The following is a 25,393-nucleotide window of genomic DNA, read 5'->3' as shown; positions in this document are numbered from 1 at the left end:
TGTATTAATGCGTTGTGGGGAAACATCAAACAGAAAGTCGGCCAGAATCGTTCTCGTCATATGCAGTACATGCTGTTGAAAGAACACTTCGCACGGGTGTCTCCAAAGTGGGGGGATAGGATTTTGGAACATCGCCTATAGCTGATTGCTAATTAATTCTGACGGGTAAACACCAAATGTGTCCGGCTCCATGGCTAAATGGTTAGCGTGCTGGCCTTTGGCCACATGGGTCCCGGGTTCGATTCCCGGCAGGGTCGGGAATTTTAACCTTAATTGGTTAATTTCCCTGGCACGGGGATTGGGTGTATGTGTCGTCTTCATCATCATTTCATCCTCATCACGACGCGCAGGTCACCTAAGGGTGTCAAATCAAAAGACCTGTATCTGGCGAGCCGAACTTGTCCTCGGACACTCCCGGCACTAAAAGCCATACGCCATTTCATTTTTTAACACCAAATGTGTTACCAGACTTATTACCCATGCCAACATCGTACTGGGATCCGCAACTCGATACTCCACCACTACTTCTGTAACGCAAAACTACCGGAGACAGTCTATCAGGGAGCTCTTCTGTGTGGGCCCGTAGAGGTGTTAGCTGTCTGTCGCAATAACAAGAATAGTCCTTATCGAATTGTATTAGGGGGAGACAGAACATGCTTGAGCAGCCCAAATGATTGCATGCGCATGGCTTACTTTAGAGAATGGAAGCCTTCAGGCGGATATAACACAGTTAAGTGTTGGCGAAATTCCCTCTCCAGTGCTCTAAGGCGAATTTCTGGAAGGTATATTGATTGAACCTGGTCTCCTGCTTATTGCACTTGTCAGTCAGTCAGTCAGTCAATATAATACTTCTACATCCCCAGTGGGTAGGGGACGCAGATGAAGAATACACCCACGTTATCCGCTGCCTGTCGTACGTGGCGACTAAATGGCGCGACCAAGTGATGATTAAATCAGAATCATGAGACTACTTGTGATTTTGTAAATCTCTCTTGTTTGAAGTGCGTTTGGACCTAATTTTTGTTGCAAGGGAGTGCCGTAAATGTTCAGTTGGGTTTAGCACAGGGGACTGGGGATGGGTTTCCAAGCGTTTGGGAGTGTTTTTCAACAACCAGAGCTGGATGTCTCCAGCTGTGTGTTTCGGATCATTGTTCTGTTGAAAAAGACAACCACTTCCCGGTCCCATTTTATCAACACTGGCAAGTAAGTTTTTCTTCAAAATATTATGTACATTTGATGGTCTATCTTGACTTCAATCAAATTAATATTCCCCACTCCCTTAGCGCTCATACACTCCACACCATCACTGACCCACCCCCATGTTTCACATCAAGAATCATGTTCCGCTCGGTGTTCGGTTGCCGCCACACTTGGAGGCTCCCGTCTGACCCGAAGATGATGTACCTGTTCTCATCAGTCCAGACGGTCCTGTTGAAGACCTCCAGACCCGTGTTTCGGTGCTCCGTGGCAAAAGCGTAGCCGTTTCAGACGATTAACCTTGTTCACGTAGAACTTCTTACGCCCCTGACGTCTGTGGAAGTCCATTTGACGCAGGGTGTTGCGCATTGTCGACTCACTCACACTAACCCCGCCGTTCCAGCTACCAGCAATATTTTCGGGGCACTGCATCGTGGATTTTTCTTCACTTCTCGGACAATGAAGCGCCTGTCTGCATGGGTCAGGGCCGGGGGACGTTCAGTTCTAGGCTTGTTATTGTAGCTTTTTGTCTCGGAAAAGCGGTCGATGATCGACTGGACGGTTGACTTAGGCCTCCCAACTGCTTCTGCGATCCTATTGAACTTTTGTTGTGCAGGCGGATGATGACTTCTCGTTCTCTGGGAGTAGTTTCCCGACTCTTTTGCCGCATTCTGAGAGCGTGTGAATGCACTTGAGACCGCCTCTGTGGTGTAGTGGTTAGTGTGATAAGCTGCCATCCCCGGAGGCGCGGGTTCATTCCCGGCTCTGCCACGAAATTTGAAAAGTGGTACGAGGCCTGGAACGGGGTCCACTCAGCCTCGGGAGGTCAATTGAGTAGAGGGGGTTCGATTCCCTCCTCAGCCATCCTCGAAATGGTTTTCCTTGGTTTCCCACTTCTCCTCCAGGCAAATGTCGAGATGGTACCTAACTTAAGGCCACGGCCGCTTCTTTCCCTTTTCCTTGTCTATCCCTTCCCATCGTCCCATCCCCCGACAAGGCCCCTGTTCAGCATTGCTGGTGAGGCCGCCTGGGCGAGGTACTGGTAATTCTCACCAGTGGTATCCCCGACCCAAAGTCTCACGCTCCAGGACACAGCCCTTGAGACGGGAGATGTGGGATCCCTCGCTGAGTCCAAGGGAAAAACCAAACCTCGAGGATAAACAGATTAATTAAGTAAGTAACTGAATGCACTCTTTTTTTTTAAATTTTGTTTTGGACTTTTTCATTTTTTATTTTTACCGATATTTCCTTTTTTCCTCATTCTTTCCTTGTTTTCGTTTCATTTTCTGCTTAAGAACGGCACACACACCCAGTCCCCGAGCCAGCGGAAATAACCAATTAAGGTTAAAATCCCGACCCGGCCGAGAATAGAGCCCGGGGCTCCTTGAACCACAGGCCAGCACGCTAACCATTCAACCATGGAGCCGGACAAAACTCGAACGGTGTCCTGTCAACGTCTGAGTCGAAATGAGTGAATGGGATATGTCCGAGCCACAGCAGCATGCACAACGCCATTAGCAGGGCTGATAATACTCGCGAAAACGTGGGTTGTACGGATACATTTTGCGGGTCCTCAAACGAAAATTTACTGTCTGTAATATTTTTACAAGTTTATGAGAATGTTTTGTTTCATATTGTTTATGGAATGATTAAAGGTATTTGAAGGGCACTGGATACTACACCATTATGTGCAATGGAGGCCATCCTAGGTTTCCCCCCTTACATTTATATGTTAAGGAAATAGCGGGAATGAGTGCCTACCGCCTCTGGTCACTCGGAGGATGGTCATTCAAGAATCCGAATAGAGGTCATGTCTCTATTCTTACAAGGCTTCACCAGACCTGCCCTACGACAATGATGATCGGAGACCTGATGAAGCCTAGTTTTAATTTGAATTATAAGTTCACAGTGGTGATACCCACAAGGGAGGAGTGGGCCGCGGATGCTGGGGCCCGTCTTAGGTCTGGGGGTTGTACATGGTACACGGATGGCTCGCGGACAGAGACGGGCACAGGCGCCGGAGTCTGGGGCCTAAGACAAGGCTCTCCCTACCTATGGGTAAATACGCTACTGTTTTCCAAGCCGAAGTATACGCAATACTGGCCTGTGCTGTATATATATATGGAACATGCCTGGACACAGAAGATGCATCACCATTTGCAGCGATAGCCAGGCAGCGTTAAAAGCGCTATGTGCAGTTAAAACAACATCAAAAATGGTATGGGAATGCCAAAGGATGTTAGATCAGCTGTGTGAACTTAGCTCAGTTACCCTATTATGAGTCCCTGGGCACACAGGTATCAGTGGAAATGAAGAAGCTGACAAACTAGCAAAACAAGGCTCAAAAGGTCTTTTCTTGGGAGTGTCGCTCCGAAGCGTGAAACTGGTAATATCCCAGTGGACAAACCAGTCTCACTTAAACATTTGGAAGAGGTTAACTATCAAAGGGCCTAGCCAAAGTTATAAAAAGGTCCTGATAAATTTGAATAGGACCAGAATGCGAATGGTAGTTGGACTGTTGAAAGGCCAAAATACCTCACAGAGACACCTACACATCATGAAAATCAGTCAGGATCCGATGTGTAGAAGATGCGGGAGGGAGGAGGAGACCTCCGCGCATGTGTTATGTCAGTGCGAGGCTCTTGCAAGCACTAGACATCGATACCTTGGCTCACATTTCGTGAGCCTGGAAGACATCAGGAATGCCAACATCCGGACACTGGTATCCTTTATAGGAGCACTAGGGCTGGACTAGGCAAACCCGTTTAAGGGACACAAAGGGTCTTCACAGACCTACGCGTGGAGCCCTGCGAAGGCAGGGTTCACCCATTCTTTATCTATCTATCTATCTATCTATCTATCTATCTATCTATCTATCTATCTATCTATCTATCTATCTATCTATCTATCTATCTATCTATCTATCTATCTAAAGGTATTTGAATACTACATGAATGATTTGTTTACAATCCATAAACCTACCTAAATGTATGAAAAAAAATAATTATTTTCTAAACTATGCGGGGTTGTACAAATACTTGTTACACTCACTGTACGTCCCACTGGAGTGGTATTTTATTTCTGTTATAACATATTCTGATTCTGTTTAAGGGTGCTTTATTTAGTACTAATTACGGTAGTGTTAATTAGTATACGAGAAGGCCTAATAGTCTTAACTACGCCATTAAAGACATTTATCTATCTCAGTAGCGCAGCCAGGATCGATCGACAGTGTTGGGGAGAGGGGTTTCAGTTACAAAATGATGATAAAACCTAATCAAGGTGCTTGGGCGTGTGTCGTGGACGCGCATGATTGTTATTAAATGGACATTGATACAAGTAAATTATGCTGATATTCATATTGCAGTACACTACAAAATCTTACGTTAAAAAACAGAAAAAGAACAAAATGATCGAAGTGAATAGCTTTACAGCGAATAATTTGTTCAGATTGCAATCTAAAATCCAACTTTCTTAGCAAATAGATTCAAGATGAAATGAAAGGCGTATGGCTTTTAGTGGCGGGAGTGCCCGAGGACAAGTTCGGCTTGCCAGGTGTAGGTCTTTTGATTTGACTCCCGTAGGCGAACTGCGCGTCGTGATGAGGCTGAAATGATGATGAAGACGACACATACACCCAGTCCCCGTGCCAGCGAAATTAACCAATGATGATTAAAATTCCCGACCCTGCCGGAATCGAACCCGGGACCCTTGTGACTAAAGGCTAGCACGCTAACAATTTAACCATTGAGCCGGACAGATTCAAGATATTTGTTGGTTTCACAATTATGTCTCTGTGAATGTTCAAAAGGCCGGCTCCGTGGTGTAGCGGTAGCGTACCTGCCTCTTACCCGGAGGCGCCGGGTTCGATTCCCGGACAGGTCAGGGATTTTTACCTGGATCTGAGGGCTGGTTCGAGGTCCACTCAGCCTACGGGATTAGAATTGAGGAGCTATCTTACGGTGAGATCGCGGCCTCGGTCTAGAAAGCCAAGAATAACGGCCGAGAGGATTCGTCGTACTGACCACGCGACACCTCGTAATCTGCATGCCTACGGACTGAGCAGCGGTCGCTTGGTAGGTCAAGGCCCTTCAGGGACTGTAGTGCCATGGGGTTAGGTTGGTTAATTTAGAATGTTCGAAATAGCCAACCCATTGATTCGAATTTCACGTGTTTATTGTCCGTTTCTGTTTATTTCCTTTTGTAAAGATTCCATGGGGGGATTCTAACCTCCTCCCTTGTCTACGCCCCTGATCTACTGTATGTATCTACCGTCTTCCAATCCATCTGTCTCTGAACACATTGGTGGCAAAAGTTCAGCTACTGCAACAATTTTTCAGCGCAGACATCTAGGCGCGATTGCACTGTCATTTGTTTGTCTCTCGCTGACTTCTCAGGATGGTCGTTATCGTGCGGTGGACAGGGCTGCCAACTGTTGATCTTAAGAACTATTGCTACATTGTTAGGTTCAGCGGCGCTACTTTTGAATATACGAAGTAGCGGATTGTTTTCCGACTCGTTGTCTGAATGGTCAGCGTACTGGCCTTCGGTTTAGAGGGTCCTGGGTTCGATTCCCGGCCGGGTCGGGGATTTTAATCTCCATTGGTTAATTCCAATGGCTCGGGGCCTGACTACACATAACACTATCCTCCACCACAATAACACGCAGTTACCTACACATGGCAGATAACGCCCACCCTCACCGGAGGATCTGCCCTATAAGAGCTACACTCGGCTAGAAATAGCCACGCTGGGGCATTAAGGCCTCGGCCGCTTCCTTCCCATTCCTAGGCCTTTACCATCCCATCGTCGCCAAAAGACATATCTGTGTCGGTGCGACGTAAAGCAAAAAAAAAAAAAAAAAAAAAAAAAAAAGAAAAAAAAAGAGAAATAGCCACACGAAATTATAAATTATTATAGCGGATTGTTTTGGACTGTGACAGAGGAAAAAAATTATTGGACTACGATGAAGCAAAGGGAGTTTGGAGGCGTAATCCCCCAAGTTAGGGCCGCGAAGAGGCTGTCAGGCCTCTAACATTTCGTACGGTGATAGCAGCTAGTGACAAAGCCATTCGTCTGGATTGGTTAGGTCCACCTAGTGACAAAGCCATTGGCCTGGATTGATTAGGTTCGGTTAGTGACAAAACTATTGGACTACGATCAAGCAAAGGGGTTCTGGGGTCGTAAGCCCCCAGGTTAGGGCTGCGAAGCGGCTGTCAGGCCTCTAGCATTTCGTACGATGATAGCAGCTAGTGACAAAGCCATTGGTCTGGATTGATTAGGTCCACCTAGTGACAGACCCATTGGACTACGATAAAGCATTTAGTATGACGATATCAGAGTATTCTATGTTGGATAGATTGCATTTAGTTGTGTTTTTACTGTGCGCGGGTTGGTAACGGAATTCATTTTACTTGATTGCTGGGAGTGACGTCATATCCGATTGTGTCTCAGCCAATGGAAGTGCTGCTGCGTAGTTAGGCGATGAACAGTGACCTGGGATAAATTGTATTAGGTTATAAAACTATAATGTACTTCTGGGGGCTGGGGGGTGGGTCCCTGGTTGTCGCAGTGAACACATCTCTCCTCTACAAGGTATTTGTCGTAAGATTTGTAACATTTCAAATCCCTTATGATGCTATAAAACTTATGTTGCACATACTGAATTTCTACCACATTGGTAAGGTATTCCCTACACGTATTGCGAAATACGATGGCACCTCATCTTGTTGGAACCAGATTTGACCAAGAAGTTCCAAACATTTTTTGTGAAGACCCCGTGTCAGTGAATCAGGTAACTTGTAACGCCTTGCTACGTGACTGGTTCGTACCGCAATTGGAACCCGACATTAGCAATGTTTAGCGAAATAACGAACAGAAAGAAAACACTATCTGACATCCAATCTCCATGGACATCCTGTGTTTACACACCTCCACAAGGAGTGCCTAATCACGACCTTGGTAGGCGTTGGCCATGAAATTTATAACGTGTAACCCGGAGCAGCTGCAGTGGCGAGACAGGTCCTGAAATATGCCAAGCATCTCACTGGTTCACCTCACTTTACTTGCTGAATGTGTTATTAATGTCTCCATAAATGTCTCCTGCTAATAAACGATCCGATAATTGGAACATGTCCACTTAGAAATTTGTTACGCAGCATTTACTTGTTCAACATCCCAGGAGAAAGCTCTTACGTGTCTATAAATTCTAAAACTGCTTACGGCTGCACAGTTGCGGAAAGAGTTCCCCACCTTCCAACAACGGAACTGCCTCCCTTGGGAAAGTAGGATTACGGCGAAACTTAGGCCGTCCATTGTTTGAGCCGAAACAAATATTCGCATAGAATAGAATAGAAATATAATAGTGTGATGACTTGTGCTGGTTTATATGTTCCTTCACTACGCAGCGCTTGTGTAGATACAGTAGGAATCAACTGTCTCTGAACATGTGTTTTTAAATGCAACTATATGTGATTTAGTTCGGAATTTATAGTTTACATAAACGATTTAAAACCGTGTATTCACTGTTGTGGTGCTAAAGGACTGTGCATTGTGTTTACTGACTGATGACTGTGTTTATGTGTTGTATATGTTTGATACAAACTAACGTATAGTGTTTCATGTTTTGAAAGTAATCTGTGAAAAATATATAGGAAGTATTTTACAGTTAATAATGACATAAGGATATTACTTCAGAAATTGATTCATCAGTAACGTAATCAATATCTCAAAAGTTTGTGCTTACTTGCGCTAAGTGTTCTTTCACTAATAATAATAAACGTATGGCATCTGCTACCGTGTGCAGACATTTCGATTTGACGCCATCTGGCTGTCTGCTCGTCAATTTCGACGTTCCGTTTTACTCTAGGCCCACTAGATGGCAGACCGAGTAAACCGGATCTCTCTTGGGCGTCAATGGCTGAGATTTTAATGAATTTTGTCGGGTAAATACCAAATGTATCACCAGAGATCTTTTACATGCTGACATCGTACGACATGGAGTATCGAATGGACTTTTTTCCGCCCTTCAAAAATCCGACTACCTCTGCCGGGTTTGAACCCGCTATCTTGGGATCCGGAGGCCGATACTCTACCACGGATCCACAGAGGCAGCGTTCTTTCACTAATCGATGACGATGATGATGATGTTTGGTATTTAAAGCGACCTAATATCTAGGTTCGCCCGGAAGGACGTGGGTTCGAATCCCTGTCAGGAAGTCGTAAAATTTAAGAAACGAGATTTCCACTTCCGGAGGTGCATATGGTCCTGAGGTTCACTCAGCCTACGCCAGAAATGAGTACCAGGTTAATTCCTGGGGGCAAAGGCGGCCGGGCGTAGAGCAAACCACTCTACCCCATCACGTGCCGAGGTTAACAATGGTGGAAGCTTTTACCTTCCACTCCTCCAAGGGCCTTCATTCCCTGTACGGAGGTGACTTTGCTTTTGCTAACATCTAGGTCATCTGCCCCTCAGTAATTCGCCACGAAAATGACTGCATATCAAACCCTGTAGCAATTATCAGTTATAACCTTTAAAAAAAAAGATGTCAACTGTTTAGTGCATATTCTGAAAAATATATCTCAGTAAACACATGAAACCTCTGCAGGCTTGCCACATTATTCTTATAAATAAGTATGTCACATACATGTAATTCTTACATAACTATTTAATTTATATGTGTAATATGCTCAGCTTAATAATGGATCATTCTAGAAATTTCCTCTGGAGATGCTTAATTATCTTTTTTTAAAAAGATGAATTCCTACTGATAATCACCAGTAACTTTGTGTTATCACCAGCACTAGATCGTGCAGTGCTAATACTAGAGGAGTCCGATATGCAATAATCATGAGTAGAGTCCGGATTATTAGGTACTGATAGGTTAGAATGCAAACTTACTTAAGCCAGTAATAGAATAAGTATACCCTACACTGTAGAACGGTTATGCTATGAGATTTGCATAGATATTAGGGGTACAGCCTATAGAACTCCTTGAATTTATTCTACTCTTCCTACATTATGGTACAACGGGTTGCATGACACTTCCTACAAACCAAATTACTTTGCATTCTAACCTATTACCACCTAAAATCCGAGGTATAATCATGAGTGGAAGTAACATCTGATTTATTAGATTGGCATTGATATGGACATCTTTTTACTATGATGTTTCAGGATGTTTCACCGTTAATAATGAAACTGTGACAATTTTGGATAAGTTCGGCGATAAAATGCAGGTCACACATAGGACTTCTATTAGTCAAAGGCAGATCTTATCGTGGAGTAGCCTTCGACCACTTGGAGAACAGATTGGAATCCTTTGGGGTGAAAAAAGTTAATTTGACTGTTTATCGCAACCCGACTTGTAACCTGGGACAGAGAAAGTTGTTGGCATATTCTCATGCATTGAAGCATATGTCGAAGTATACGTCCTACTTCTCAAATACTTCCTATTTTTCACTTTTCATTTCACGGAAAGATCACACCAGATATTTTGTGCATATACAACTACCGGTACCGAAAAAGACCAGAAACTATTTAGACACTTCCGCTTTAAGCAGACGAAAAGCGCGCCTACTTAGCCTTTATATAGACAGTAGCGCTGCAAGTGGCAGAGTACATGTACACCGTGTATGTTAACATGTGGTTCAGAGGAAGTCATCACTAAAGCCCGGATTTTTATGCAGTAACAGGTTAGATTGCAAACTAAATTGTTTAGTAGGAAGTGTCGGCCACCCGCTCTTCCATAATGTTGGAAGAGTAACGTAAATTATAGGGGTTCTGATGGGCCGTACCCCTAATATTTATGCAAACCCCATAGCACATTCTTTGTGAAGGTAGACTATACTTGCTACTCGCTTCAGTAAATTTGCATTCTAACCTATTAATGCATAAACATCCGGGTTCTACTCATCACACTATTCATTTCTATTCGTCATGGCATTACGTTTCGAAGTGTTTACGGGCACGAGCTGCGGGGTTTCAACGTTTGTGAAATGTTCTTCGGAACGCCCTGTGTTTTGGCAACTTCCCAGCCATTCCCATTACGTCTAGTGGGGCATTTTCGGCTAATGACATAGATTACTGTTCTCTACAGATAAGATGACATGCTTTCAGATTTGAAGACCATTAACGCACGTGCTACTGTGTTCAACGCACAATAATAAGTAAAAATGCCGCTTTGGACTTTAGCTCGCCGAATAAAACCGTCATGATAGATAGATAGATAGATTCCGGGCGATTTGGCCGTGCGGTTAAGGTCACGCAGATGTGAGCTTGCATCTGGGAGATTGTGGGTTCGAAACCCACTGTTGGCAGACCTGAAGTTGGTTTTCCGTAGTTTCCCATTATCACACCAGGCAAATGCTGGGGCTGTCCTTAATTAAGGCCACGGCCGCTTCCTCCTACTCCTGGGCATTTCTTATCCCCTCGTCGGTGCGACGTAAAGCAAATAGGAAGAAAAGAAGATAGACAGTTGTCTTTATTGGTCGTGAAGTTACACTTAACCAATATTTCACAATTTGACTAATATTGTATCAAATAAACATTACTAAAATGTGGTTCATTCTAAAATTGCAGATATTGAAAAATAATAACGGAAAATTCTTACGAATTTTTTTTTGCATCACTGAAGAAAATGGAATTTGAATCAAAGGCGATTTGCAGACCCTTATAGTCACACAGATAGTTTCATCAATTCGGGAGATAGTGGATTCGAACCCCGCTGTCGACAACTCTGAAGATGGTTTTCCGTGGTTTCCCAATTTCACACCAGGCAAATGCTGGGGCTGTGCCGTATTAAGGCCACGGGTGCTTCCTTCCCTCTCCTAGCCCTTTCCTGTCCCATCGTCGCCATAAGCTCTATCTGTGTCGGTGCGACATAAAACAACTATTTAAAAAAAATAGTTTAATCAATACTGGACGGAGGAGACGTTTGTGACTTTTTGGACACATTTTTTAAGATGGATAACAATAGACTCACAAGAAGGTTATTCAATGTAATAAATTTCAAAAACAGGAGAATAAATTGACTCGAGGAAACAAGAGGAGATTTCAATGAATTGAACATCAGGGAAGACATCATGAAAAATCGCGAAGTCTTCAGGACCTCAGTTAATAAACACACATTTATGGTGAAAACTAGCAACAGGACTTGTACAAAGTGGTCAGAAGAACGGAAGAGGCAACACAGTGAGTTCATGAAGAGATTTTGAGAGAACAGGTTGGTGAAAGTCATCAAGGCAATGAACAAGTTCCAACGCGCTGTATGAATGGGCACAACGAAACAACACCAACAACAATAACAACAATAATAATAATTTTGAAAACTCAATATGTCAATTCAGAGAAAATCTCATAGACAGAATGAAAACCAAATTGGGGAAATCCACTTTGTTCACAAATTCCAGTCTTCTTCCTCTTCATCTTCCACCACTTTTCCCACATCCGTGGGGTTACAGGTGCGAATTGTGTCTCACATGTAGATTTGGCCCTGTTTTACGGCCGGATGCCCTTCATAACGCCAACACTATATGGAGGGATGTATTCACTATTGCACGTTTCTGTGGTGTTTGTAGTGTAGTGTGCTGTCTGAATATGAAGAGGAAAGTGTTGGGACAAACACAAACAGCCAGTCTCCGAGCCAGAAGAATTAATCAGACGCGATTAAAATCGCCGAAGGCCTCAACGCTGACCATTCAGCCAATGATCGGACTATTCAGAAATTCCTGTACCTGGGAGCAATTCGCACACGGAATGAAAATCAGAAAGAAGCTCAAAATAGAATGGTGGGAAAGATGGAAGTGGATTTTAGGCTATCGTGGAACTTATGAATCCAAGTCCATATCCATCCAAGCAAAATTAAAATATTATTATATGATGGTCAGAGCACAGTGTCTATATGTGGTGAAAACCATGACGAGAGTATTCTGTCACTTGTCATTTTTTTTCACATGCCCAAACCATTTAAATCTCCTTTCTTCTGTCGCACCCAATACATTCTTTTCTGCCTCCCATAATTTTCCTGGCTTATCATGGGCGCCCTCATGGGGGGTAGGGGGGCGCTTGCCCTCCCTGGAATTCTAAAAAGATTGATGTTCAATTGCTTAATATCATACCAGATTATTTCATAAACTGAACTTACTGGCATTCATCCAGCATCTGTTATAACCGGAAATTTCTGTACACAATTTAATGTTGCTGACGTTATATTGGTTTTTATATTCAGGAAAATAGTTAATGTGCCCCTCCCCCCCTGGAAATGATCCTGTTCCTTATTTTATCTAATTTTGACTTTTTAACTGTTCTTCTTCAAAAAATCCATCTCTCTGGCTAATAATTTGTTTGTTTATTGTCCGTGGTTTTGCTCTATACGGTAAAATACTCTGTATCACAGAATTGTAGAGGACTGCTTTGTTTTGCTTGAAAGGTTTCTACTCCATAGTATTGAATTTAGTGCCCCAATTATTCTCCTACTATCACTTAATCACCTCTCAATTTCAGGCGAACTTCTCATATCAGCCTCAATTATTGAACGTTGATATTTAAATTTACTGACTGTCTTTATTTCATCATCTGCAAGGAATGTCCGGCTCTATGGCTAAATGGTTAGCGTGCTGGCCATTGGTCACAGGGGTCCCGGGTTCGATTCTCGGCAAGGATGGGAATTTTAACCATTATTGGTTATTTTCGCTGGCACGGGGGCTGGGTGTATGTGTTGTATTCATCATCATTTCATACTCATCACGACGCGCAGGTTGCCTACGGCCATCAAATCAAAAGACCTGCACCTGGCGAGCCGAACATGTCCTTGGACAGTCCCGGCACTAAAAGCCATACGTCATTTCATCTACAAGGAATAATAATAATAATAATAATAATAATAATAATAATAATAATAATAATAATAATAATAATAATAATAATAATGTCCGCCTTTGTGGCGTAGTGGTTAGTGTGATTAGCTGCCACCCCCGGAGGTCCGGGTTCGATTCCCGGCTCTGCCACGAAATTTGAAAAGTGTTACGAGGGCTGGAACGGGGCCCACTCAGCCTCGGGAGGTCAACTGAGTAGAGGTGGGTTCGATTCCCATCTCAGCCATCCTGAAAGTGGTTTTTCGTCGTTTCCCACTTCTCCTCCAGGCAAATGCCGGGATGGTACCTAACTTAAGGCCACGGCTGCTTCCTTTACTCTTCCTTGTCTATCCCCTCCAATCTTCCCATCCCCCCGCAAGGCCCCTGTTCAGCATAGCAGGTGAGGCCGCCTGGGCGAGGTACTGGTCTTCCTCCCCAGTTGTATCCCCGACCAGAGTCTGAAGCTCCAGGACACTGAACTTGAGGTGGTAGTGGTAGGATCCCTCGCTGAGTCCGAGGGAAAAGCCAACCCTGGAGGGTAAGCAGATGAATAATAATAATAACGCAAGTGAATACCTCAGAATGACAGGAAAGGCTGGACTTGGAGAAGCAGAGAAGAAGCAAGAACCTTCGCAGAATAATAGGTCCTGATATAACAGAAGGACAGTATAGACCCCGAGCAAGAGAAGAGCTATAGAGGGATAATGAACGGATGATGGAGTCCATAAGGAAACGACGACTGAAGTTCTACGGACATCTGTTCAGGATGGATGCAACACGACTAACGGAGCGGATTTTTAATGTGTTGGACAACAGACCTAACGTCTCATATAAAATGTTTCAAGGAAGTGAAGAAGGACCTCAAGAGCTTGGGACTGAATCAGAACGACATCTCTAACCGATCAAAATACAGATCAGCGATCAACAACTTTAAGGACTTCCTCGACGAGCAAATGCACAGCAGCGGCTGGACAGAAGAGACAAGACATGCGGTTAGAGAAAGAATGCAACGTTTATTGACTGCAATAAAGGCTTCCAGAAATGGTCTCTAATGGCCCTAAACTATAATAATAATAATAATAATAATAATAATAATAATAATAATGGCTTTACTTTAACAGTTTTCGGAGACGCCTGAATGTGCTGGGATTTTGTGTCGGAGGATGATTTTTCTTACGTGCCAGTAAATTGATTGACAAGGGAATGGCGTATTTGAGCACCATCAAATACCAATGGACTGAACTAGGATCGAACACGCTAACGTTTGTTCAGATGGTTAGCACACTCTCGTGTGGGGGAACTCAGCCCGATGATCTTAATTAATTACTGTTCAGCCCCAACATTGGCCTGATGCAGGGTTGCCGGCGATGGAGTTGAAATCCGTTATCTCCTGAATGGATACTTACAGCTACACGACCCGCACTGCGCAGTCATGTTGCTCCTTTCTCCTTCTTCGTCGCGAATGGGTCACTTAGGATCACGCGGAATCAGCATTTCTTGCCCTTTTCTTTGAGCCCAGCTTTCCTTCATACGTAGTGAATGGGTGTGTTTTCGTTGCAGGCACTATACATGCTGGTTATTACTTCTCTCATCATCCTCAAAACCCCGTGTGTGATTTTTGGAGATTTCATCTTCGTCCAGTAGGTTTGGTGATCCTAATTCGTTCAAGTCTTTCTCAGTCTGTTTGTACCAATTTGATCTATAGTTCATTCCATGTTAAGAAAGCAGTATTTCTCTTATGACAACAGGGTTGCCATATCGAACGGCTCTGCTCGACACCATCACGGGAAAACGGTAGCATATAAATTTGTGAAATTCAGTATTTAAATTCAAGATAAAAAGCGGAAGAAACTGTGCTGAAAATTATTTTTAGAACTAAAGGGGAGGGGGTGTTTACAAGGGTATTTTTGGTTTGTACAGAATCAGAGGTAAACTACGGCACATAAAATCGCAGCATTGAAATATAAGGCAAACTTTGGGAGCAAATAGAAAAATAATATTTTCTATGGGCTCAAGGGGTGAGAATTTCATTTAATTGCATTTAATAAATTTCCCACGGCAACGCGGTGTACTACTGTGCTCTCGTATCGCTCACAAAATCAATAGTAAAAAAGTGGTAAAATTAAAATGCGCTTAAGAAGAAAGAACAGCTAAATAATAATAATAAATAGCAAGCACAAATAAAATACGTGGCAATTTCTTTTTATCAGTACAAGTTATGCCATGACGTATCGCTGCACATCACAACAACAAAATCTTCAGTAACAACTCCTGTACAGTATGAAAATAACAGAACACACACAAATACTATGCAATATACAACCAACTCTCACTCAACACAAGATAAGTTCGCATTGATTTGAAGCCTAAAAACACACACGCAACAAATAAATACTGTACATGACTTCACTGCAGAAGTGAGTTGCCGGCAGTTCACAGAGTGAAGGACTACACGAGGCTTGTACATGCAAGCACAGAAATGGTGTCCCCACGTAAACAATCGACACTGCCCCACTCCAGTACAGAAAAGGAGGAGAGAGAGTGAACGGGTAGTGCTGAAGGCACAGTGTGTACGTATTACTATACATCCACCACTGTGCCGATTTCAATCACAACAGTCTTGTAGCGGGCTGTCTTATCTGCAGCAATGCGTTAAGCGTGGAGGTGGGGGTATACCATGCTTTGTTTATACCGGGACACCATTTCTGTGCTCGCGTGTACCAGAGCTACGCAGAAGAAGGAAAATGAAGGAAGGCAACGAAGCGATGGCTGTTCCTGCCATTGTGCTCCCTCCCTACGAATATATTTTTGAAAAAGGAAATGTTATGTAGTTAATTTAATAACTCAAGGGCAAAAATACCTCATCCTTTTTATCTATCTTTCATGAAACATTACAAAGTAAGTAAAAATCCCTTAATCACGAGGAGTTATGGGTGTCTCAGAGGTGGGGGGGGGGGGGGTGTTTACTTCTTGTAGGTCCATAACAGCAATACTGTATTCTTAACATGGAATGAGTTATAGTGGTTTTATTCGTTAAGAACGTGTAAATTCTGTGAGTCAGTCTGCTTGAATCCATTCTAAGTGCCCCATGAATTGTATTCTTCGCATGCGCGTTGTTTCTGCAGTTTTAAACATTATTTTATATATTCTCACATTCGGTTTTGGAAAATGTACTCCTTAATAATTATATGCCCAAGTAAGGAGAGTGTTTGAAATCATTTACAGCGGGCCAGTTAGCAGTGCGGTTAGGGGCGCGCAGCTGTGAGCTTGCATCCGGGAGATAGTGGGTTCGAACCCCACTGTCCGGCAGCCCTGAAGATGGTTCTCCGTGGTTTCCCATTTTACACCAGGCGAATGCTGGGGTTTTACTTTAATTAAGGTCACGGCCGCTTCTTTCTCATTCCTAGCCCTTTCCTATCCCATCGTCGAGGATGGTTGAGGTGGGAATCTACACCGTTCTTTCTACTCAGTTGACCTCTGGAGGCTGAGTGGATCCCGTTCCAGCCCTCGTACTATTTTTGAAATTTCATGACAGAGCCGGGAATCGAATACGGGCCTCCGGGGGTGGCAACTAATCACACTAACCACTACACCACAGAGGCAGACGCATATCTTTCTACAGCTCTGAATTGCGGACTTGAGGAGTCAGACAACACGTTAAATTAATGACTGTAATCTGTTCTATTCAGTGTCAAAATTCCACACCCTTGCAATGAGGAACCGGCACCATGCTTCATTTTAGCCTGCAGCATGCGACCCAATTAAAATCCCCAGCTGGCTTATTTACGGAACGACTGACTAGAATTACAACATTGCTGATTGATGTTCCCGTGTCGGGTCACATGACGCATACAATATCCTCACGCACGGAGCAATTACGTGACACCATATTGCATTACGTGTGAACTGCAGAGCCTGTTTTGTAGTTCACTGATAATCATATTAATTACAGTGAAATTAAAACAGAACTGAGGCGTAACTGCGTGTCATACAGAGAAAAAATGAGTGTCAACTACTCAAAGGTGGTCTTACATCTCTTTCAGTCCAGCCCTATGTAAGCGTGAAATGACATGCTGTAATTCTGTTGACGGCCTGCTTCAATGCGTCTCTTCTTTTGGTCATGGCGACTTGTTTGGTTTAAGCTAAAGTTGGTGCATTCATTGCTCGTGCATCGGAAGACAATTTAGGCGACACCCTTTCCTCTGTCGCGCTAGCCAATTGAAGTTTTTCTTACGTTTGTCTTTTTGATTGGGTAGATGATGGGAGATTACTGGAGAAAATGAGGTGTATTGGACTAGACAAGAGTGGTTGAATGGACGGGCACATTTCTAGGAAATAGAACTCAGACAATTACAGTAGGCGAAGTGTGTAACCCATTAGGGTTATACATACAAATAATAATAATAATAATAATAATAATAATAATAATAATAATAATAATAGTGCTAAGGCAAGATCCCAATATATCAACAACACCAAGTAATTTCCAAAACGGTAGGTTGTAGTATTCACGCCATCCTGTTATGCCAATTTGAGAATAGAGGCCGTGGTAATAAAGATTTCCTACTATCAAGACATTTAGCATTTAAAAGGAACTAGCACATAGCGCAGTGGAAATCGTGCGTAAGAACATTAGGAAAAAAAACGGGAGTGTCAAGTGAAATTAGCCACATGACGGGTGAAGAATAGATAAGAAAGCATAATAAACTTTTGGCGACAGATATATTGAAATAAACAAACCGAACCTCTTACAAATTTTCACAAAAAGAAGAATATACGAATGTGGCACTTTCCCAACCAGTTATACAAAAAATCGAATTTTTATACAAAATAAAATATCAAAGGGAAAGAGAGCAAATGAGGAAGAACAAAGCAGGAATGGAAAGGAACAAGCAAGGAAAAGGAAAAATACGCCTATCTGATGAGAAACCAAGAGTAGCAAGAAATATAAGGAAAAAGATATACACAATTACAAGATCAGAATACAACAGCAAGAAATCTTCGAAGTAAAGTCCAAATATATAAATCAGAACTGCATCAGTTACCATTAGTTACCATACGAATAGACACCAAGTAAAATTATTACGTAAGCCGAAATCACAATATTGTTCAAATAAAGCTGTTCCAAGACAGTCACATTCAATGTTAACCAACTACAAACACGAATGGTGAAGCACTGTTTACGTATGAGCGTGTGTAGGACTCGCGGAGTTCCAAATACAGCACACGCACAGCTCGAAAGGGAGTTGTAACTAAGTTCTTCAATGGAAACTTTAAATAGTTTAAAAGTGAGTGGAATCTTGGCCTGGAAATGCCATGCTCCCTATCAGAATTTGAAAGGAAAATTGTTCCTGGTGCAACTTGAAGTTTTACAGATAATAAATTAACAGTTTGTCATACCTCATCATGAAATACGTAGTACTGCCCCAAAATGGAGACTCCTGGGCACATGTCCCTAAGGACGGAGACGACGTTTGGTGTTCCTCCCTCCACACAGGCTGAAGTCCATCTCAAAATATCCAGAGAAAGGCCAGGTTTTTATACGGTAGAGTAGAGGGGAAATAATGAGGAGAAATACGTCAGATCGTAGAGATGGATAGAGCGGAGTTCGTGCAAAGAATGTGATGTCCAAATAAATATTCACTGAAGTATGTAAGTCCCATTTGCAGAGAAAATACGGTGTGTGTATCGAGATGAGGGTGAGTCCAAATTAGTTACTGGAAAAAAGGTTATGTGCATGGCGAATTTCGTAGATGCCGGTGAAGTGACGAGTTCGTTACAAGTGTTATCGGATCCTGTAATGATTAAGCGGGGCGTCCCACAGGGCAGTTCTATTGGACCTTTATATTTTCTTATATATATAAATGGTATGAGCAAAGAACTGGAATCACAGATAAGGCTATTTGCGGATGATGTTATATGTATATAGTAGTAAATTAATTACAGTTACACTAGTTAAGTTTAATTTTTTCCGGTTCGTTACTAGGGACCACGGGTCTCATCTTAACTCTTAGCTATGGTCTTCTGCTTTTTCTTGTCTACGCTTTCACTTTCTGGCTGTGTTTCTGCTTCCTCCCATCCGTCCACTTAGGTTTGGTGGTCGCTGTACTCTTTTTGTTCGTGAGGGACAGTGAAAGACTCCCTGTAGGATTGCCCGTCGGTACCGAGATCGATTCTCCTTGGTCTCTAATGGGATCCTCAGTTCTTCTAGATCTGATTTGACTGAGGTGATCCACTTGGTCTTGGAAGCCTTTTCCCCACTGTAAGGATTCTGTTGGTGAGCCTGCAGGGTTTCAGCCGGCTCATTTGCCCTTAGAAAGTCAGTCGCCTTTTCCTCATATATGTGACTATGTCTTCCTGATGTTCGTAGAACTCGTTGTTGTGCCTGATCCTGTATGTGCTATCCTCCTCTCTTATGCGTCCTAGTATCCTCCTCAAGATCTTCCTCTCTTTAAGTTCTAGTTTCCTGAGTGGGCTCTTTCCAGTACAGAGGGTCTTATACTGAGTTGTAGTGCTTCAGCTTTAGGTTCTTGGAGAAGTACATGGAAGTATAGATGCTTTTACAGGAATGATAGGCCCTCTCTAAGTTGGAGCACCTGGTGTCTATGGCCAAAGTTTCTCTCTCCTACAGTACTTGACTGTAGGAACTTTACTTATGGCGTTGTTTGCTAGTGAGATTGTAGAAGGAGCTTGCTTTATGTGAGTGATAAACTACGTCTTCTCTAGGTTGACCCTCAAGCAGGTTTTTGCTGCAATACTGTAGAGGCTCTGTAGTTGGTGAGTAGCCTCTTCCATGCTGTTGGCCAGTAGGGTGAGATGATCACCAAAGCCTAGACAGGGTACAACGAGGTTGTCTTTCTTGTACCCAAACTTCAGTCCTGCTTCTGATGAAAATGTGGTAGTCCATTCCCTGATGATCTTCTCTAGTGCACAGTTGAAGAGAATGCAAGACCTGCCTAACTCCTGTGTGGATGGGAAAGCCCTCAGAGACTCACCCCTTGACTTTGGAGGTGTTGTTCGTCAAAGTAGCTTGGTCTAGACCTAGACTGATGGTCTTCTTATATAGACCTAGTTTGTTTGTAATATATCATAATCTTATTTTTATTTTACGATTAAGTGTAAGAGAGTGCCAGGAGACCTAACATTAATATAATGACGTCCTTTGCTTGTTACGGAATAAAATTATTTTCTGCCCTTTTACGAAAACTTCAGGCAGTATTCTGTAAAACAGTAGACTTCTACAATCGTTATCTTTCACCTTCAATGTATGAAATTTGTTTTTGTAAGAAAATCGTTATACTGTGTAGACGAAAAAAACGCAGGTATTTAGCAAAACTGAACAGGGGTTGGGGGAAAAGTCTAAAAACATCCACGGGTTATCCCCGGTAAATAGGGTAATATGACCCTAGGTTAGAACAATCGATGGCTTAGTTCTAATACTACTTATATTGCAATTCTCTTCCTGTCCATTATTTTCCTTAAGATTGGTCACACCTCCCTGTGTAGTCCATCAGAACAATTTTCGTTGTGTTCATTTTCCTATGCGAAGGTGTAAAGAAAACTGAACCTTAAATATAATATATTGTAGGAGTGCGTAAATACGTCATACAAACATACATTCCTACAGCACGGTACCGTAAGGTTCATTTTCCTTCATGCATAGGAAAATGAACACAACGAAAATTATTCTGTTTAGATTGACGTTTTAACAGCTCGTAATTGTAGACAAGGTGATAATCTTTTGGGCTTTCGACATGTCAAGAAAACAAGGTGAAATTATTTATGTTTCACAGCAACTTTGCCTGTGTCTTCAGAAGAAAATCTCGAGTCGAGCTTATTACCATGTCTACGAAAATTGTTCTGATGGACTGCATATTCATACAGGGATTCTCATATAAAATAAGACCGTCGAAGCGGCGTCTTTACTCTCCGATACGTAAGCTCCAGTATGGGAGGCGCGCGCATAGTTCTTGACCTTGCAAGCAGCCTACATATGTTCGACCTGACAAGCATGAGTCGCCAGTCTGAATCTCAGATGTTAACATGGTGAGATAGTTATCATTGCAACACCGTATTTTTGTGTTTAAAGGTTCTGGTTTCTTTTTAATGGTCGTGTGAACAGTCATAACTCTCGCTATTGGCGTGCAGAATTTCCTAATGGTGTTCATGACTGTCTCATTATGATAGGAAGATTGCTGTTTAGTGTACTTTTAGTCCAAGACGAATAATTTTTCGAGACGACATTGAATAAAGAGAGGTACCGAGATGACGTTTTGATGCCGTTCTTCCATCAGTTAACGGAAGAAGAGTGGGTGGTTTCAACAAGGTTCACCCCCTGCTCATACAGCAGAAGATTCCCTTCTTTCAATCTCGGAAGTGTTTGCAGACAGAGTGATCAGTGCTAGCCTATTTCCCCCTCGGTCTCCAAATTTTTACTTGTGGGTAAACTGAAAGAAAAAGTGTATCGAACAAACCCTCACACATTGGAGGAACTGAAAGGGAACATTACGAATGAAATCAGAAACATTACAGAGGCAGACCTCACTCGCGTCAGTCAGAATGTGGTTACCAGATACAATGCCTGTATAATCCAGGAATGACGACACTTCCAGCATATTTTATAAGGTACGATTTCATATAAGATTGTATACACGGTTAAAGCAGGGCGGCCGCGCGCGATGTAAGTTCGGCTAAGGCAGCTGTCGTAGCACAGAGTAGAAACACCGTGCGTTCGGGCTTAGTTTATATGGCAGACCCTGTATGTAGCTGAGAGGAGTGACCAGTGTTAAGGAAAATAATGGATAGAAAGATCATTGTCAGATACGTGGTATTAGAACTAGGCCATCGATATGGTGACGGATTTGAACTAGAACACATTATAGATGAGGTGAAATGGACGGAGAGATGTTATTTATAACTGGATTAGTGAAATGATTGCTTTTGTAACTAATGATGACAAACAAACAATAAAATATTTAAGGGACATTATTTTTGCGAAGCTGAAGGTCTCCAATTCATGATTAGATGTTGTTTGTTACAATGTGTCCAGTGTCTGATCCTCTGAGCCATAGCGAATGATATACATTGTGGTCAGCGAAGCATAAGCTCATGGGCTTCACTCACCATTAACCACAGCGTCGTTAGGTGTGCAGAAGCTCGATGACCTGTCACTACACTGGCTACCGTTCAATGATAAACACACTGATTGCAATCACAATTAATGAGGTATTCAGCAGTTTATAGCGTGATGAGCCATTGGCTCGGACACGGTATTATACTCGCAATCCAATGGTGAAATCCGAAAAAGATTGTCAGATTAATATAAACACCTATCTGCATGACTGAGTAAGTTCACTTCCATGTACGAGTGAGAAATGACACTGTTACGTGTTAGCTACAACCTGACGAGAAAATGGCCTCACAGGTTGTGCATTCAATATGTAAAAACGATACACGACAAAATAAACGACACAGAAATTATTATTCAGCCTCTTCCCATATTTTTCTAGTAACGAAGTATTTATTGAATACTGAGTAGTTTTCCAGGCATCAGACATCAGCTCTACGCGTACCCTCTTTTGGGCTGTGTCCGCTAGGACTTAGACTGCAAACCGAGCATATCTCCCTTATTCGTTCCATTGCAAAAGTGTACATGAGAGAAAAAAATTTTTAGAACTAGATTGCCTGTATCCAGTATTCGGGAAATTGTGGGTTTGAATCCTACTGTCGGCAGCTCTGAAGATGGTTTTTTATGGTTTCCTATTTTCACACCAGGCAAATACTGGGGCTGTACCTTAATTAAGGCCATGGCCGCTTCCGTCCCACTCCTAGCCACTTCCTGTTCCATCGTCACCATAAGACTTATCTGTGTCGGTGCGACGTAAAGCCAATTCAAAAAAGAAAAGATTTCCAGTAAGATTGGTAGATGTCCATTGAGGTTAATCATAAATATTTTGTGGGAGAGTGAAATCACTGTTTGGGTCTTCCTGTAACCCCCACCCCCACCAGTCCATTCAGGGATTTTGAAATGGTATGGATTCTAAAACCTCCCTTTGAATAGGCGCATTCTAAATATGAAATGTGCTTGAAATATATAGGTTGATTTTCAGGTACAAGAACTCATACGCCAAACCTAAAAAACAACCTATAGATCAGGGCCTCTCAGGGTGCATGCGCCTGGTGCATGCATTGTGCACGGTGCAAAAGACGACTTCGCTTCGTTGACCAGAGTGCAGACCCCCCACTCCTCGATTTGGAGCAATAGCGCTGTCTCTCTCTTTCCCCAACGCCTCTCTCGCTCGCTCCCCCTGTCTCCCTCTTTCTCACTTGCTCCGTAGCGCTCCAAATCCGAGCCGACGTGAGCCGAGCTTAGCCGAGTAGCCCAGAGACGAAGCGTTGGTCCGAGCCGAGCGGGACCGATGCACTGTGCACGGAGCTCTTGCGCCTCGATTTGCATGCGTGAGATTTTGGGCGTTTGAGAGGCCCTGCTATAGATGGTCATTATTACACCTGAAACGGGTAACCATAAGAAAATTTCACCAAAATATCAGTGAAGAGACACACGCTCGTTACGACTTTGTTTATTTTAATGCTAAAAACAGTTTTTTTGCAGACAAAGGAGGGGTACCCTTACTACGAAAAACGTAAAATTAAGGAATTTCCTCAATTGTGCCGGAAGTTGAAGGGCTAAAGGGCTGGAGAAGGTTTCAAACTGTGAGTTTTGCATAGCTGTATCAAAGTTAAAAAACAAGCAAATTTTGAAAATCACTTCCGGCCTGAATGCAGTTCCCAAAAATAGCCTAAATCGCTTGTTTTTTTACTCGTTTTCTTTTTGATTTAAATCCTAGCCAAATTAACTTATTTATGTGTTCCATAGTTTAATACGCTCAGGCGACTTTTTGATTTCTTGAAGAATGTCCACACCGAATGTATACTAGACTTAACTAAAGTTGGCGTCTGACAGGTAAGGTTGGAGGGAGGAGCACTGCACGTGCCATTACACGATGTTGCCACATTCCAGCATTCCTTTCTACATGCTCTTACCCCTCGCTTCCGGCTCCCTTGTTCACTCCTTCATTCTGACCGCTGTGATCTGTTATAGACTACCTGGCCAGGCGGTGTCGTCCCATTTGCGATCACTCTTATACAAACAATCAGGTTGTTATCAGTGACAGTGACAGGTTTGGCAACTCCCAGCAAGACGAGCTGCCCTGAAGTGTTATCTCCATGGCAACCGCAGTCGCCCCACCCTCGTTTCCATGGCAACCACACAGCCACGCCCTTTATCCCGCCTCGGCAGGCAGTAAACGGACCTCCATCTAAGAAATGTCACACACCAACTCTCATTATTAGAGTAGAACGCAGCCCGGAACGCGGTTTCGTTGCGCAGAGAGAGACAGATGTATGAGGTGCGGTGATGCCAATTTTGCTACTCATAACAGCACGAAAGTGTAAACATTTTTTCATCCAGTTATATCTTGAATTTCAAAGCGATGACCTATGTTTTTCGTGGGCTTAAATGTTTGCTGAAAGTCTAAATTAATTTTTAACATCAAACCCCGAGAAAGTGTTGAGGAAAATTTTCGAGATATTAAGGAAGATAAATGGACGGGCCAGTTTCAGTGCCATAGGATATTCGCCGTTTTTATACATATCAAATATTGTTGTACGCAGAACACTTTAATTGAAATCATCGAGGTCCGTCACTGGCTTCTTCCTCTTAGAGTTCTTCCCTGGCGACCTGAACAATGCATTATTCGTATTTCCGTAGCTTGTTTTACCCTCTGTACTGTTCGCAGGCCGATACCGCACGCGAGTAGTGTCTTCTTTTGAAGCGTGGCAACATGGCGTTCCTCACCTTCCCCGCCACTGAACGCCTGCTGCTGCATGCTTACAAAATACAGATACACTCTAAATACTATTTCCCTCGTCTGTCGATGGAATACTTGTATTTTTGCTCTGCCTGGATCTATCGTACACACGCAAATAGTTCCCTAAATTCGTTGATTATGATATTTACAAATAAAACTCGAAACATTCACTCGTGACCCGCACAAACAGGCACTCTTACTGAAATGATTCTATTGGCTCAGCGGAAAACACGTCATACTACCAAGCGCGTGAATGTTACTGCGCAACCCTTTTCAAACCGCCTTCCCGGCTGCGTTCTACTCTAGCAGTATAGTTATAAAGGCTTAAGTGAAACTGGGCATTGTCTTACACTAGCTCTCGTAGTGGTAGAAAAAGGCAAACTGCTAACCTGATCGACCGGTAAGAAAAGGATTGTAACTTTTAGGAATAAATACATTCTCAAAATTTATGCATATTATATTTTACTTACCTA

At 42.9% G+C, this 25,393-nt stretch overlaps 1 protein-coding gene across 1 annotated transcript in view; it reads left to right on the top strand.

Moving 5' to 3' along the window:
• Positions 1-25,393, top strand: part of LOC136886053 (nucleoredoxin) — a 490,502-nt gene that overhangs the window by 87,470 nt on the left and 377,639 nt on the right. The window lies entirely within an intron of this gene.

The sequence above is a fragment of the Anabrus simplex genome, chromosome X, assembly GCF_040414725.1.
Source record: "Anabrus simplex isolate iqAnaSimp1 chromosome X, ASM4041472v1, whole genome shotgun sequence".
Classification (NCBI taxonomy): domain Eukaryota; kingdom Metazoa; phylum Arthropoda; class Insecta; order Orthoptera; family Tettigoniidae; genus Anabrus; species Anabrus simplex.
The sequence above is the reverse complement of the archived record's forward strand: the minus strand, read 5'-3'. Positions and strand labels throughout refer to the sequence as shown.